This window comes from Chaetodon trifascialis, chromosome 20 (assembly GCF_039877785.1).
Source record: "Chaetodon trifascialis isolate fChaTrf1 chromosome 20, fChaTrf1.hap1, whole genome shotgun sequence".
In the NCBI taxonomy this organism is placed as follows: Eukaryota; Metazoa; Chordata; class Actinopteri; order Chaetodontiformes; family Chaetodontidae; genus Chaetodon; species Chaetodon trifascialis.
Window position 1 is genome coordinate 435,056 of NC_092075.1, and position 14,392 is coordinate 449,447.

Consider the following 14,392-nt stretch of genomic DNA (forward strand, 5'->3'; position numbering starts at 1 on the left):
TGAGCAGCAGTCCTACAGTTTGGCTAACTAGCCTCCACTCTCTGAGTGTAAGCTAGCATTGTTAGCCTAGCCTGCGAGCCTCCACTCTCTGAGTGTAAGCTAGCATTGTTAGCCTAGCCTGCGAGCCTCCACTCTCAGAGTGTAAGCTAGCATTGTTAGCCTAGCCTGCAAGCCTCCACTCTGAGTATAAGCTAGCATTGTTAGCCTAGCCTGCGAGCCTCCACTCTCAGAGTGTAAGGTAGCATTGTTAGCCTAGCCTGCGAGCCTCCACTCTCTGTGTGTAAGCTAACATTGTTAGCCTAGCCTGCGAGCCTCCACTCTCAGAGTGTAAGCTAGCATTGTTAGCCTAGCCTGCGAGCCTCCACTCTCTGAGTATAAGCTAGTATTGTTAGCCTAGCCTGCGAGCCTCTGCTCTCTGTGTGAAAGCTAGCATTGTTAGCCTAGCCTGCGAGCCTCCACTCTCAGAGTGTAAGATAGCATTGTTAGCCTAGCCTGCGAGCCTCCACTCTCTGTGTGTAAGCTAGCATTGTTAGCCTAGCCTGCGAGCCTCCACTCTCTGTGTGTAAGCTAGCATTGTTAGCCTAGCCTGCGAGCCTCCACTCTCAGAGTGTAAGCTAGCATTGTTAGCCTAGCCTGCGAGCCTCCACTCTCTGTGTGAAAGCTAGCATTGTTAGCCTAGCCTGCAGAGTGAATTCAGTCATGATTGACGGATGTAAACTCTCAGGTGTCAGTCAGCCGTTGCCACGGAAACACACAGACATGGTCAGACTGTATTAACGTGTTTTATTGTGAAACAGGAAGTCTGTTCTCAGATTTCATCGAACGTCTCTCAGATCACTTTACTGACGTCTCCTTATGAGGGAACGTGCCTCTGTGGTTCATTGATCAGCTCACTGATCAGGTTATTGGTCAGGTTATTGACCAGCTCACTGATCAGCTCATTGATCGGCTCATTGATCAGCTCATTGATCAGCAGTCTTGTACGTAGCCACAGCGCAGCAGTGTGAGGCTGCAGGTGGAGTTAACAAGCTCTCTGTTGACTCCAGCTGTGAGGAAACATCACATTTATGTGTTCCAGGTGTGATGAACACGGCCCCCACCCTCAGGGACCCACTGCACCATCTGTTCACTCACTTCCTGTGCCAGCCTGAGCTCTGCACACCCACCGATACTCCATCACCTCCACCCTGAGCTCTGCACCCCCACCGATAATCCACCATAATCTATATTAATCTGAAATGGGCTGTTCTGAATTATGAGTACTTTTACTTTTGGTACATTAAGTATACTTTGATACTTTTACTTGAGTGAGGTTTGACTGCTGGACACACTGCAGAATGAGTACTTTTACTGCAGTAGAAGGTGGGAGTACTTGGTTCAGTCTGAAACGTGTTATTATTGACAGAACAGGAAACCGGCTCAGTGTCTTCCTGCTGGATTTAAAGTCCTCCTCCTGTCTGTGGGAGTAAAGGTGAAGGAGTTCCTGTTGGTCCGTCCCTGAAAAGCGGCTCAGACTGAATCCCACCTGTTCACCTGCAGCTCTACCTGTTGACTCCACACTAAATCGCCTCCTGTTTGCCGGCGTGACTAATGTGTTAGCGTTGGCTGATCTGTATAAAGAGCCCATTGACAGGCTCTCAGTTGACCGTGTACTACAAGAGATTACACACAAGGACATGTGTCACGGGGGCCGCGGCTCCCACAGACATGAATGGCGGTCTTATCTCCCCGTAACCCGCCTGGAGGCCCGCGATAAGGAGCGCCTTGGGATCCTCCATTATGAGAAGCTAACGGGCCACACGGCAGCGGCGGCAGCCTCAAACACACGTTCATGCTTGAGTGGAAACATTGTGCGAGCCGGGACCCTGAACGCACCACGTCCTGACAGAGTGTAATTCATTCCTGCGGCGCGGCGCCGCTCAGCGACAGCAGTAATCAGAGGCCCGTGGGGTGCGGAAATAAAGTCAGTGTTAATTGCTCTGTCTGCTCGAGCAAGTTAATGACAACTTATGTGAATCATTAAGTGGATTCGGGCCGCGTGGGCGTTCGAAGCAGGTGCTCCTCCACAGGAAGAGCTCACCTGCTGGATGGCTGTTTAACACAGATCATCTGATGGAGGAGATATAATCTGTTATCAGCAGGTCCCTCAGCTCTGGGTGCTCACCTCATTCAAGTATTTATTCAGAGATAATCTCCTTTAATGATGCTTCACCTCCCTCCTCTGTCAGGGAGCGTCTCCTGTAAACTGGCTTACGAACAGGTGTGAACAGACACTTCAGCACAAACAGGAAGAGCGCAGCTAATCTCAGCCAGCGCCGGATGACTGGATCCTATTCACCGCTTCACTCTGATTCTTCAAGGTTTGAGTTTGACCAGAAGCTTTAACGTTCAACAGGCCGAGCGCGACGTGGAGCTCCACCCAAACAAGATGGCTGCGGCGCGACGTTCTGCAGAGAGAGGAAGAACGAGGAGCCGCAGGTCAGCGAAGACACGAGGAACACGACTGCAAGAAGAACAAAAAGATCCTCCGACAGCAGCCATGATGGAAGTCAGACCTCAGAGCAGCCGGCGGACGAGGACGGCGTGGACGGCGTGGACGGATGGGTCAAAGCAGAGCTTCAGTCAGGAGACGGCGGCCGATGATTTATGGTTTTAACCCAAACGTGACCTGTGACAGCGTGAGAGCGGCTTTCTGCCAGGAAAAGTACTCAGTTTGAAGTATTTGAACAATGACATACTTTCACACAGCTGACCAATCACGTCATGGGGGTGGGATCCACGGGGGGGGGGCAACCATCCAACAAACACTTGTTGTGAAGCACAAACAGAGTCCAGATGAACTGTTCTGATTAATAATCAGGCCCAGGGAGGCGGCGGTGGCGGCGGCGGCGGCGGCGGCGGCGGCGGTGGCAGTGGCGACGCTGCTGAAACGCTGGCTGTTTTTCCACCTGCCCGGGGAGGGGGCTGGGGGGGGGCTGTGCTAAGTAATGACAAAATGAGCACCTTGGGCAGACTCTGGCAATGAAAAACGCTGCCCTCATCACCCGAGTCTTTTGTTCTGGATTTTATTAGCACTAGCTGCTAAAATAACCTGTTAACACGTATCATAGTGCAGCAATAATAACCTCCTCAATCATATTTTAAAAGTCACGTCAAGGCGGCCGCCGTAATTCATCTCTATGCAAATATCTGGGTGTCAGCCCATTAGCGCGCTGCTACAGGGGTTTTATTAAAATGCATTCTTCTCCACTCTCTTCGCACTCAGGACTTATAAAACACGAGCCCGTTTCACAAGAATTATTGCAACTATTAGGAAACATATGGACAGCATGCACTCTGCAAATAAAAGGCAACAGATAAAGTGGCAGGTCAGGCGGGGGCACACACTCAGGAAATGGCACTGCAGTAATAGATCGTGGCCGGCTGTCTGACGCAGACCTGGAAATCAAAGCCTGATTATACATTCATTTGGGTGGGGGCTCCCTGGTACACCCCCCCCCACCTGCACCTCCTCCAGCCCCTCTCGGCTGGCATGAGTGCCATCGCAGAGTGTCTGGCTGCCATAAACTGAGACGACGCTAAAAGGTAATAAACTGCTTCAGGCCTTTAATGAAATTAAAACAATGCAGACGGATTCATGGGCTGATGAGCGGCGTGCTCCGCCCTCTACGTCAGCACCAACAGCAGCCGCGTACAGCTGATGGAGGTTTAATCCTTCAACGGAAACACGTTTTCAGAGACGCTTCAGGTGTCTCACGTCACATAAAGAGCGAGGACAGAGCAGGTGGAGGCCGATGCACGGATGACGAGCCTCAGGTGTGTGATCAGGTGAGCGGCAGGTGGGCGTGGCTGAGAGTGGTAAAGCACTGATGGCACAGGTGAGCAGATCACTGAAACCATCACTGTGTATCTGCACGAGACAAAAGCACCAAAGAAAAGAAGGAATTATTGATGTTTTTATAGTTTTTTAGTTTTCTAAGTGTTCCCCAAATTGTGTGTAATATCGAATCTTTGATTTGAGGCCTTTTCCGAATCTCACTGGTTATTTGAACTGTCAGTCATTTTAAAGTCAGCTGTGATTGGCTCGATCTTCACGTGTGAGAGGAGGAAGTGGAGCCAAGATGGCGCCCCTCCGTTTACGTTTTAACAGTGGAAACACAGAAGACGAGCGAAGACGAGCGAAGACGAGTGAAGACGAGCGAAGACGAGTGAAGACGAGCGAAGACGAGCTCATGGCCACTGACCTGTTAGCATTCGTTAGCGTTAGCTGCTGGTTTGCGTCTCAACATGAAGAAGAACTGATCCTGGTCCTGGATGCAGTACAGCAGAGACGCAGTACTGCAGTATAACGTCCAGGGCTGTGTGTGGAGCACATAGAGACATCAGGTCTCGTCTTCCATGACTGTCAGAGTGCTGCAGGGACCGAGGACCCCTCCCCGCCGGTTATCTGTCATTTGACGGTTTATCAACGTCGGCCCCGTCGTGCTCGCGTGAACGCTGATTTTTCTGCTTTATGGACTCATTAATTTCACGTGGATCATTAACCTCCTCGTTTTGACGAATGCAGCCGGTGAATTATGCACACAATGAGCTTCCTCCTCCTCCTCCTCCTCCTCCTCCGGCCCACCTCTGAATGCGTCACATGATAAACAGGGAGGGCCCCCTCACATTAAATGTTGGGGGGGGGGGTGTCCAGCACGATGTTTAAGAGGTGAGCGCGTCGGACTGATCGCTGTAATGGATGAACGATCGGGATGAACGTCGATCAATCGGCGCCAAACTTCAAAAGAACTTTCTGATTTTAAAGGACTCGAAGAACAGATGATCAATTTCATCAGTTTCATCAGCGAGTGACGTGAAAATGAAGAAAAAAAAGAATTCTGCTCAGTAGAAACGATCAAACTGGTCAAATATCTGTGTCAAAGTTCAAAGATGAAACATGAACATGAACGACATTAAAGCTGAGACTGACGTGAAAGATGAACGGGTTTGACAGACGGACAGATGGACAGATGGACAGTGTGGACAGTATGGACAGACGGACAGATGGACAGACGGATGCTGTGCTGGTTCAGGTCTGTGGATGAGGGTCTTTGTTTTGTTTCCAGGTTCTTGAACGTGACATTTGGCGGCGGCGTCGAGGTCGACCGGAGCTTTGAGGACTAACGAGTGACAGCGTCCATATTTAATTGGATTGTCTTTGTCTCTGCTGAAGCTCTCGTCCAGGTCTCCACAGTGACCTTGTCGCCGGACGCTCGCCGGCCTGATCCGACCTGCCGGCCCGTGTTTGGTTTATCGACTGGCCGCAGACACGCCGCTGCTCCTCCATTGGCTTAAATGGCTTTTCATTTTTTATTGGCGGGCGCCGCCGCTCAATGTGTCGAGGCTCTTTACGCTTTAACGGCTCGAGGATCAAAACGTGTTTTACGAGCTCCCGTAAAATCAGACGGAATAAATAAAATCAAAGCGCCGCTGCGCTCAGCAGAAAGCAGTCGAGGATCTGGAGGAACGAGTTTCTACGTGGCGCTTATTCGTCCCGTTAAAGTGATTAGAGAACGAGTCAAAGAGCCGCGGCGGCCATGTTCGCTGTCTGTCCAGTGTGAGACCAACCTGCAGCAGAGGACAGGTTACAAAGACAAAAAAGACAAACGACCAGAGTGACTGTTGACAGAACCTGTTGATGATTTTGTAATCGTTGATTGATTAATTAGTCTGAAATGAAGATGATGATGATGATGATGATGATGATGGCCTGAAGACAGAAAAACGGTCCAGATCCTCAAACTATTGATCGATTATCAGGACTGTGCCTGATCAGACCTGATGATGTTGCAATCAGCATGAACATACTGATCACGTGTTGGTGTGTCATTGATGACTGAATGAATGAAGGGAAAGTCTTCATCATCATCATCATCATCATCATCATCATCATCATCCTCGGCTGCTGGAGCTGGACGTCGGGTCTGAGGTGACAGCGGTTCATCTCAGACCAGAACCAGAGTCCACAGACGGCAGTCGGAGCTGGACCAGATCCCTCACAGAGCACCTCGGTCCGTCCCCCTCTGCACTCTGTCTCCACGAGACAATAAATGACTGTATGAAACAGGAGGAGGAGGAGGAGGAGGAGGAGGAGGAGGAGGAGGAGGAGGAGCAGAGCGCGGTAACCTGCTGAACCAGAGAACCTCATCTGATCGATTATGGAAATGTCTCCGCCGCTGACCCGGTATTATGAGTCTTAAGTATTGATTAAAGACGCAGAGGAAAATACTTTGGCAGTTAAATCAGACGTTCATTCGATTAGCCCCCCCCCCCGGCCGCCGCCCCCCCGCTCACGATCAGCCGCTGGTCAAAAGATTTCATTTTTGTGTATAAAGTCTGTTGTTCGGGAATTGAATTAACTCCGGTGCAATGTTAATGCAGAGCGACCTCGGCTGGGTGAGCGGCCTCTGACCTTTGACCCCGGGCAGCGTCTGGCCATAAAGGAAGTAAAGGGAGGCGCAGACCCCCATGCACTTAAGCTCCTCTCTGTTCTTGGCTGATTCGGCGCAGACGCATCAAATCATTTGGCGTTGGGATCAATAGATTCTCGGAGGTTGACTTCAGAAGTGGCTCATAAGAAGCTTTTGGGATATTAGCGAGGGTGAAGCGAGTTCAGCTGCTGAGGGAACCTCCACCTCCTCACGCCGCATCTGGACGCTCCATCAATACGCGTGCTTATTGATCGCCTCCTGCAGGTGTGTGACGTCAGCCTGGAAGCGGTTCTACGGCTCTGCTGGAGCGATGACAGCGTTCAGTCGGTCCTCCGCCGCCGCCTGGACGGCCCCGATTCGTCCTCTGGGATCATGAACGTACGTACAGTTATCAGACGAGGCGACTCCAGCCTGAGCAGTCCGACCTGACAGACGTCCGTCCACAGCGGGTTTTATCATGTGGGGAATCATCGAGGACGACAGCGGACACCTCATGACGTCCTGACGGGAGGACGAGCGGGTCAGAACTTTGTCGTCTTCTCATGTTGGTGACGTTGACCAACAGGAGCACAGAGCTTCTCCTCACCTACAAGGTGATTGATGTTGTTGGAGCTGTGGTTGCATCATCCACACCGCCTCAGACAGACTTTTCCGTCTCATGGTCGGACTCGTTTGGTACTCGGCGCGGTGCATTTCTTCTGTAATCGAGTACATTAGAGGAGCGTGAGAAGCATAAGAGCCAATCATCTGAAGGCAGCTCACAGTCCGTCGTTCCGTTCTCGCTGGATGTTTCCTAAACGTCGGAGCGGCTCTGCCACGTTAAAAATTAACCACAGGCGTCCTTTCAAGTGTTTTTCCCACCAAACCATTTAGCAGCCTGTTCCGCCATTTGTGATGAATTCAAACGATTATCATAACTTCTCTCTTTGCGACGGTCTCGAGGATCTTCAGCGTGATCGATTGCGGCGCCTCAGACGGCACCGCGCCAGTTTCCTCTGCAGGGAGACCAGAACCAGAGTCCACATGCTGAGAGGTCGTGAGCTCAGGAAAGGCCTTCCACGGAGCCGGGCTGCCTGGGAACGCTGGAGTACGAGAGGAAGCTGTGGCAGAGGCGCAGCCGGCGGCTCCACAGGGCTCAGACTGTGCCTTGTTCTCTGGGCTCGCCAAGGCCTCGCCGTTTGTTTAGCCCTGTCACAACTGAGCGTGAATGCCTCGTTAGTTATGTCGCCCGAGCGGCCGAGGAGACGCCTCCGTGTCCTCACTGAGAGCCGGAGGATCCCGTTAGATCCAGGGTCTGCTCACCAGCATGGAAACTGTAGTGAAAACGTCGCGTGACATCATGATTCCGGTCCGAACGCCATTAGAGCAAATTCCTGCGAGTGATCAGGAGCCGAGCCAAAACCAGAGCTCAGCGGCTGCAGTCCATTTAGGAAGACGTAGAAACTGGATACACGTCCTCAGTCTCCCTGCCACACACACACATGCACACACACACACACACACACACACACACACACACACACACACACACACACACACACACACACACACACACACACACACGCACAACTGTACCTTGAGCAGCCTGGCTGACCTGAAACAACTACGAACCAAACATTCAGTGATTTAAAGTCAACGTAGAAAACTGTCCACCTCTGCTTAGAGGACGTGTGTGTGTGTGTGTGTGTGTGTGTGTGGACCTCTCCCAGTATAAACCCTGACCTTACTGGGAGCAGTAGTCGTCACAGGGACTGAGGCCTGGTCCTAAACCGTCATGTCTGAGGTCCTGGTGAAGGTTAGAGTCCGGCCGTCCTCGATGAATGGAAGTCAGTGCAGTGTCCTTACAGGGACAGCTGTGTGTGTGTGTGTGTGTGTGTGTGTGTGTGTATGTGTGTGTGTGTGTGTGTGTGTGTGTGTTTAACCCTGTTTGATGGCGGCTCCTCTGAAAGGAAAATGGATCGATCTTTAAGTATTTAATTCAATGATGTTTCCTTTAAGGATGTCCGTCCTGTTGCTCTCTCAGCCATTATCATTAGAATTTGTTTATCATTAAATTATAAATTCTTCATCTGTCTTGAAGATGATGCAGTAATTCAATTTCTAATCGTCCAAATGCAGTCCTGGCCGGAGCTCCCGGTGTATCAGTCTTTATTCTCTCTGACTTCTGACCTGTTTTTATGTGGAGCAGCTCTGAATTCACTGCAGCAACATTAAAACAGTCAAACTGCTGATCCACCAGCAGCAAACATGAAGTTTGTTCAGACTGAGTCCACATGGAGACGCCACGTCCGTTTGTAAGAGACGCCTCGTTAGAGACGCCTCGTTAGGAGAACTGTGCAGTGTCACAGCGTTTCAGATGAGTTCTGTCCATCAAACACCTGAGCAACATGGAAACTGCTGAAGCTTTGATGAAGCTCGTCATCAAAAATACATCACAGCCAAACACAGGTGAGCAGGCAGACAGACAGACAGGCAGACAGGTGAGGACACACTCAGGTTTGGGACTGTCCTTCTGTCCTTCTGTCCTTCAAACTGCTGATTCAGCCTTTCCTGCGGTGTTTAAACGATTCAGATAAAACAGACTGTAGTTGATCACAGTTGGTCCACATTTAACTGCTGTTTGTTTGTTTGTTGGACAAACAGTGATGTAGCTGTGCAGCAGCAGTGCATGCTGGGTAGCTGCTTGGTGACCAGGTGTCATGGCGGCTGGTTAAAGAGAGAAGTGACGGAACACTTTAACACCAAATGCTGCTGCGAGACTAACGGGTACAAATTGGTATTTTTCCACTTTATAGGATTACAAAGGGGCCCCTGTGGGGCGTCTCCGAGGACCAGAGACCGAGACCGAGGGGGGGCCAGAGACTGAAGGGGGGTCACGGGTTGACGGGGGCCAGAGACCGAGGGGGGCCAGAGGAACAAAGGAACTCTGGGAATCTGCTGGCAGCCTCTCGCAGGGTCAGACTGCTGCTCCAAAGAGCTCAGAGCTGCAGAGACGGAAGAAGTTTCACTTTGCTGAAGTCAAAGCAACAAAAACCACCACCACAACAACAAAAACAACAACAAAAACCACCACCACCACAACAAAAACAACAACAAAAACCACCACCACAACAACAAAAACAACAAAAACAACAAAAACCACCACCACAACAACAAAAACAACAGCAAAAACCACCACCACCACAACAAAAACAACAACAAAAACCACCACCACAACAACAAAAACAACAACAAAAACCACCACCACCACAACAAAAACAACAACAAAAACCACCACCACCACCACAACAAAAACAACAACAAAAACCACCACCACAACAACAAAAACAACAACAAAAACCACCACCACCACAACAAAAACAACAAAAACCACCACCACCACCACAACAAAAACAACAACAAAAACCACCACCACAACAACAAAAACAACAAAAACCACCACCACCACAACAAAAACAACAACAAAAACCACCACCACCACAACAAAAACAACAACAAAAACCACCACCACCACAACAAAAACAACAACAAAAACCACCACCACAACAACAAAAACAACAGCAAAAACCACCACCACAACAACAAAAACCACCACAACAACAACAAAAACAACAACAAAAACCACCACCACAACAACAAAAACAACAGCAAAAACCACCACCACAACAACAAAAACCACCACCACAACAACAAAAACAACAACAAAAACCACCACCACCACAACAAAAACAACAACAAAAACCACCACCACAACAACAAAAACAACAACAAAAACCACCACCACCACAACAAAAACAACAAAAACCACCACCACAACAACAAAAACAACAAAAACCACCACCACCACAACAACAAAAACAACAACAAAAACCACCACCACCACAACAAGAACAACAACAAAAACCACCACCACCACAACAAAAACAACAACAAAAACCACCACCACCACAACAAAAACAACAAAAACCACCACCACAACAACAAAAACAAAAACAGCAGCAGCAACAACAACAAAAACATCATCAACAACAACAACAAATCAAAAACAAGAAATACACGACAATGACCCTTATTTGTGTGGAACGTCGTGAGTTTTTCTCAGTTTGTATGAGTCAAACAATGAAAGCAGCTGAAAAGAGAGACAGAAGACATCTGTTGAATAAAGACAAAGACAGACAAAGACAAGTTGGACCAAATAAAAGTTCTCCAGTCAAATCTTTGACAAACGGCTTTAAATGCGACTCCTGATGCAGCAGGAAACAAGCTGACGGCAGCAGAAACCACGCGTGAAGAAGAAGAAACGTGAACTAACGAGATTTTAGTCTTCGTGCGACATCCTGTCGTCTGTCGTGTTTCGTGTTTCTTCGTCAACACGACGAGGAATCAGATAATCAATCAGCCGATCGCCTGGACGGGCCGGCTGAGCGATGAGTTTCCGGTCGGCCCCTCTGGGTTCTGGTCCCTCTCAGGCACATTATAATGGCTCTATAAAGTCAGGTGACCTCACGCTCTCGCTCATTTACAGCCAATGACTTTAAGTGTGTCCAATCCAACCCGCAGGTATTTATTGAGAGACGAGCGCAGACGCTTTCTGAGTAAATTGAAACCGCTGCCCTCCTGTGGGACTTCATTTCAGGCCGGGTCCAGCATCAGGAGGGGCCCTCAGAGACCCCGAGAGGACGCCGTCACGTTCGCTGAGGAATACGAGCCCATTTCTGCATGATGAAGACGTCATTGATGCACCCGGAGAGGCTGAGGCAGGCGTGTTCAGCCAAAGTGCTGCTGGTCAATACCAGATCAATCAGGACGGCGGATTATTGATAAAGACGCGATTTATTGACCGCTTTGGCTTTAACACCCAGCACTTTCATATGATGAGAAATACGATTCTGTATATAATCCTATGTTATCATGAAGTCTGCACAATGACTGCTTTAACTTTGGTACTTTTTTCTATTCTAGTACCTGTGTACTTTTACTTGTAACAGAGTATTTCTACCCTGTGGCAGTACTACACTTCTTCTTCAGTGGTGCAGGTTCTGACAGCGTGGCGTCGCGGCTGCGCTGTAAACTCGGAACAAAAACCACGAATCGATCTTCAGCTTCTATCAATCGATCAATGTCATCAAACATGTTGTGATTTTATGAATAACGACGATCGTTCAGAGCTCGTCAATAAACGTTATCAGTTACGTTATAAGTGATTTAAGGCGTCGCTCTCGCAGACTCTTTACGACCTAAATGTCAAAGATCGACCCGAAATGTTTCAACACGACTGAAGTTTGAACGTGAAGATTCAGACTGATGGAGGCTGCAGCACCAGACCTTAAAGGTCCAGGTGGAGGGTTCAGTGACACCTGCTGGTGAAACTGCAGATTACAACCAGCTCTACGCCCCTCGCCTCCCCCAACGACCCCAGGGCTTCAGGAGAAAGATGGCCGACTGACGACGAACTCTGTGGACATAAACAGATCTGAGAAAACATCGAAGAACCAAAGACTGTTTTCACCTGCTGCTCACGTCACCTGAGCATGGACAACATGGACAATGCGGACAACATGGACAACATGGACAATGCGGACAACATGGACAATGCAGACAACATGGACAATGCGGACAACATGGACAACATGGACAACATGGACAATGCGGACAATGCGGACAACATGGACAATGCGGACAACATGGACAACATGGACAACATGGACAATGCGGACAACATGGACAATGCGGACAACATGGACAATGTGGACAACATGGACAACATGGATGAAGGTTTTTCGTGTCTGGAGCTTTCGTTGGACAGTGTTTTTGTCCTCCGATGGTGTTTTCTGCTGCGGAGTCGGACGGGCCGAGCTGATTGGTGGAGAGGAGCGCGGCGTCACACGGCGGCTCGCTGACGTCCAGGTGAACTCGTGGGACCCTGATCAGGCCCGTCAGCTCGCCGCTCCAGCTGAGTAAATGGCCTCCGTGTGAAAAGGAAGCTATGCAGGTCAGAGTCACGCTAAGCAAATAAACGCTGTGACGTAACCCCCCTGGCCCCCACCCCCGCCCCCGCCCCCCACCCCCCCCACCTTAAACACATAGTTCATTACCGTGGGACACTTTAACCCCACGACTCGTCTGGACGATGACGCATCAATCAAACGCTGATAAATCGGCCTGATGGCTCTTTGTTCAGCAGCGTGTCCTCGTGCAGAAAGATGAGTTCTCATGTGAAAATCAATGCAGCTGCAGCTGCCGGCGTCGCGCTCGGCCTCTGGATCCAGCTGCCGCTGCCATCATTAGAGTTCTGTCAATCGATTAACGGGACACTTCTTTTACCATCTTCCCTTTTCGTGCAGCATCCGTCTTCTGGAGCACACTTAGATGGCTAATGTCCAGTCCTCAGATATTCTAACGACGACTCTAAATCACATTTATCCCTTTATTGCTGATCAGGAGGATCTGAGCAGTTTCGTGTGCTTAAGAGGTCCGTTTCATCCGATCAATTCAGCCTCTGAACGGTGCAAACCCACATTGAGAGTCTCTTTTTGTTCCTCCAACGTTCAGCTTCTGACAGAGAAAAGAGACGTTTTGAGAGACGTTTGGTTTCTGTGAAAAGATTCATTGAAGTCGAGCAGTTTTCATTCATCGTCTTATTGATGGTTAATCAAACGCTTCGAGCTCCAATCAAAAGCATTTCTGTTTGTTCTGTTTGACGCAGAGCAGGACGCTGGAAGACGACTGAGGGACGACGGGGGAAAAGGAGATGTAGACGGAGACGTCCCTCTTCATCCATCCACAAACCAGTTTCCTGTGAACGTCCTCCAGCATGGCGGCCGTGTCGCCTGCGTCCTCGGCCGCGCTCTGAGAGACTTCTTCCTGTCACATGGTGTGAGGGAGGCGGCCGGTAATGGTCCAGAAACCTGCTGCTTATGGTTTCATAAAGCGGCGCTCAGACGCCGTCCGGCCGCTGATTGATGGCGCCGCCGCTCTGCCATCAGCTGAGAGACGCATTCAGAGGACAGAACGACAAAAACACTCTGAGTCCTATTTGTATTTCTGCTGGGTGAAGAGCTGAAGAATTGTTTTTTATTAATTTCATGGATTATTTGCTCATTATGCATTAATCATGGTGCCCCATCTGGAAGGTGCAGGCGTGACTGTGTGAGAAACAGCCATTCTGATCTCAATTAGATTATGCCTCTCCTCGCCGTCTACCCATAAATCACTTCTCCAAAGTGAAATTAACAGTTACTGGAGCGCATTAATATCCCGAGCCAGGCATGAGGGGAGCGCGGCGACTGGAACGAGCCATCGCTCAGACGCCGCAAACATCATTCTGTTTGTGGAACATCAACATTACACGACGAGGTTCCACCAGCGGCGGCGGCGGCGGCAGCAAGGGATGATGGAGCGGCGGGCGGCGGCTCCGTGCACATACACACACACACGCATACATGCATGAAAACACACAAATGCACATAGAAACACACACACTCACACACAGTGAAGAATCATCCTGATGATCCAACATTTGATTTCATCCTGTAACGTCACAGCTGGAGAACACACTGAGTGTCCAGTTTATTAGGAACAGCTGAACCTGAGAGCTGCTCCTCCTCCTCCTCGTCCTCCTCCTCCTCCTCCTCCTCCTCCTCCTCCTCGTCCTCCTCCTCCTCCTCCTCCTCCTCCTCGTCCTCCTCCTCCTCGTCCTCCTCGTCCTCCTCGTCCTCCTCCTCCTCCTCCTCGGCCGGCGGTCAGCTCTGTGGTCGTGGTCAGCGCTGTGTTGCACCTCGTGTGTGTTTGGTGTGTCGTCACGCTTTGAAACGTCTCTTTCTTCATCTTTTCTTGGACAGGAGCAGAATCTGTGTTTGCTGTCTCCGTTCAGCAGCTGTCCCTCAGGCCGCGGACAGCCTGACATATCACCTGCTTAC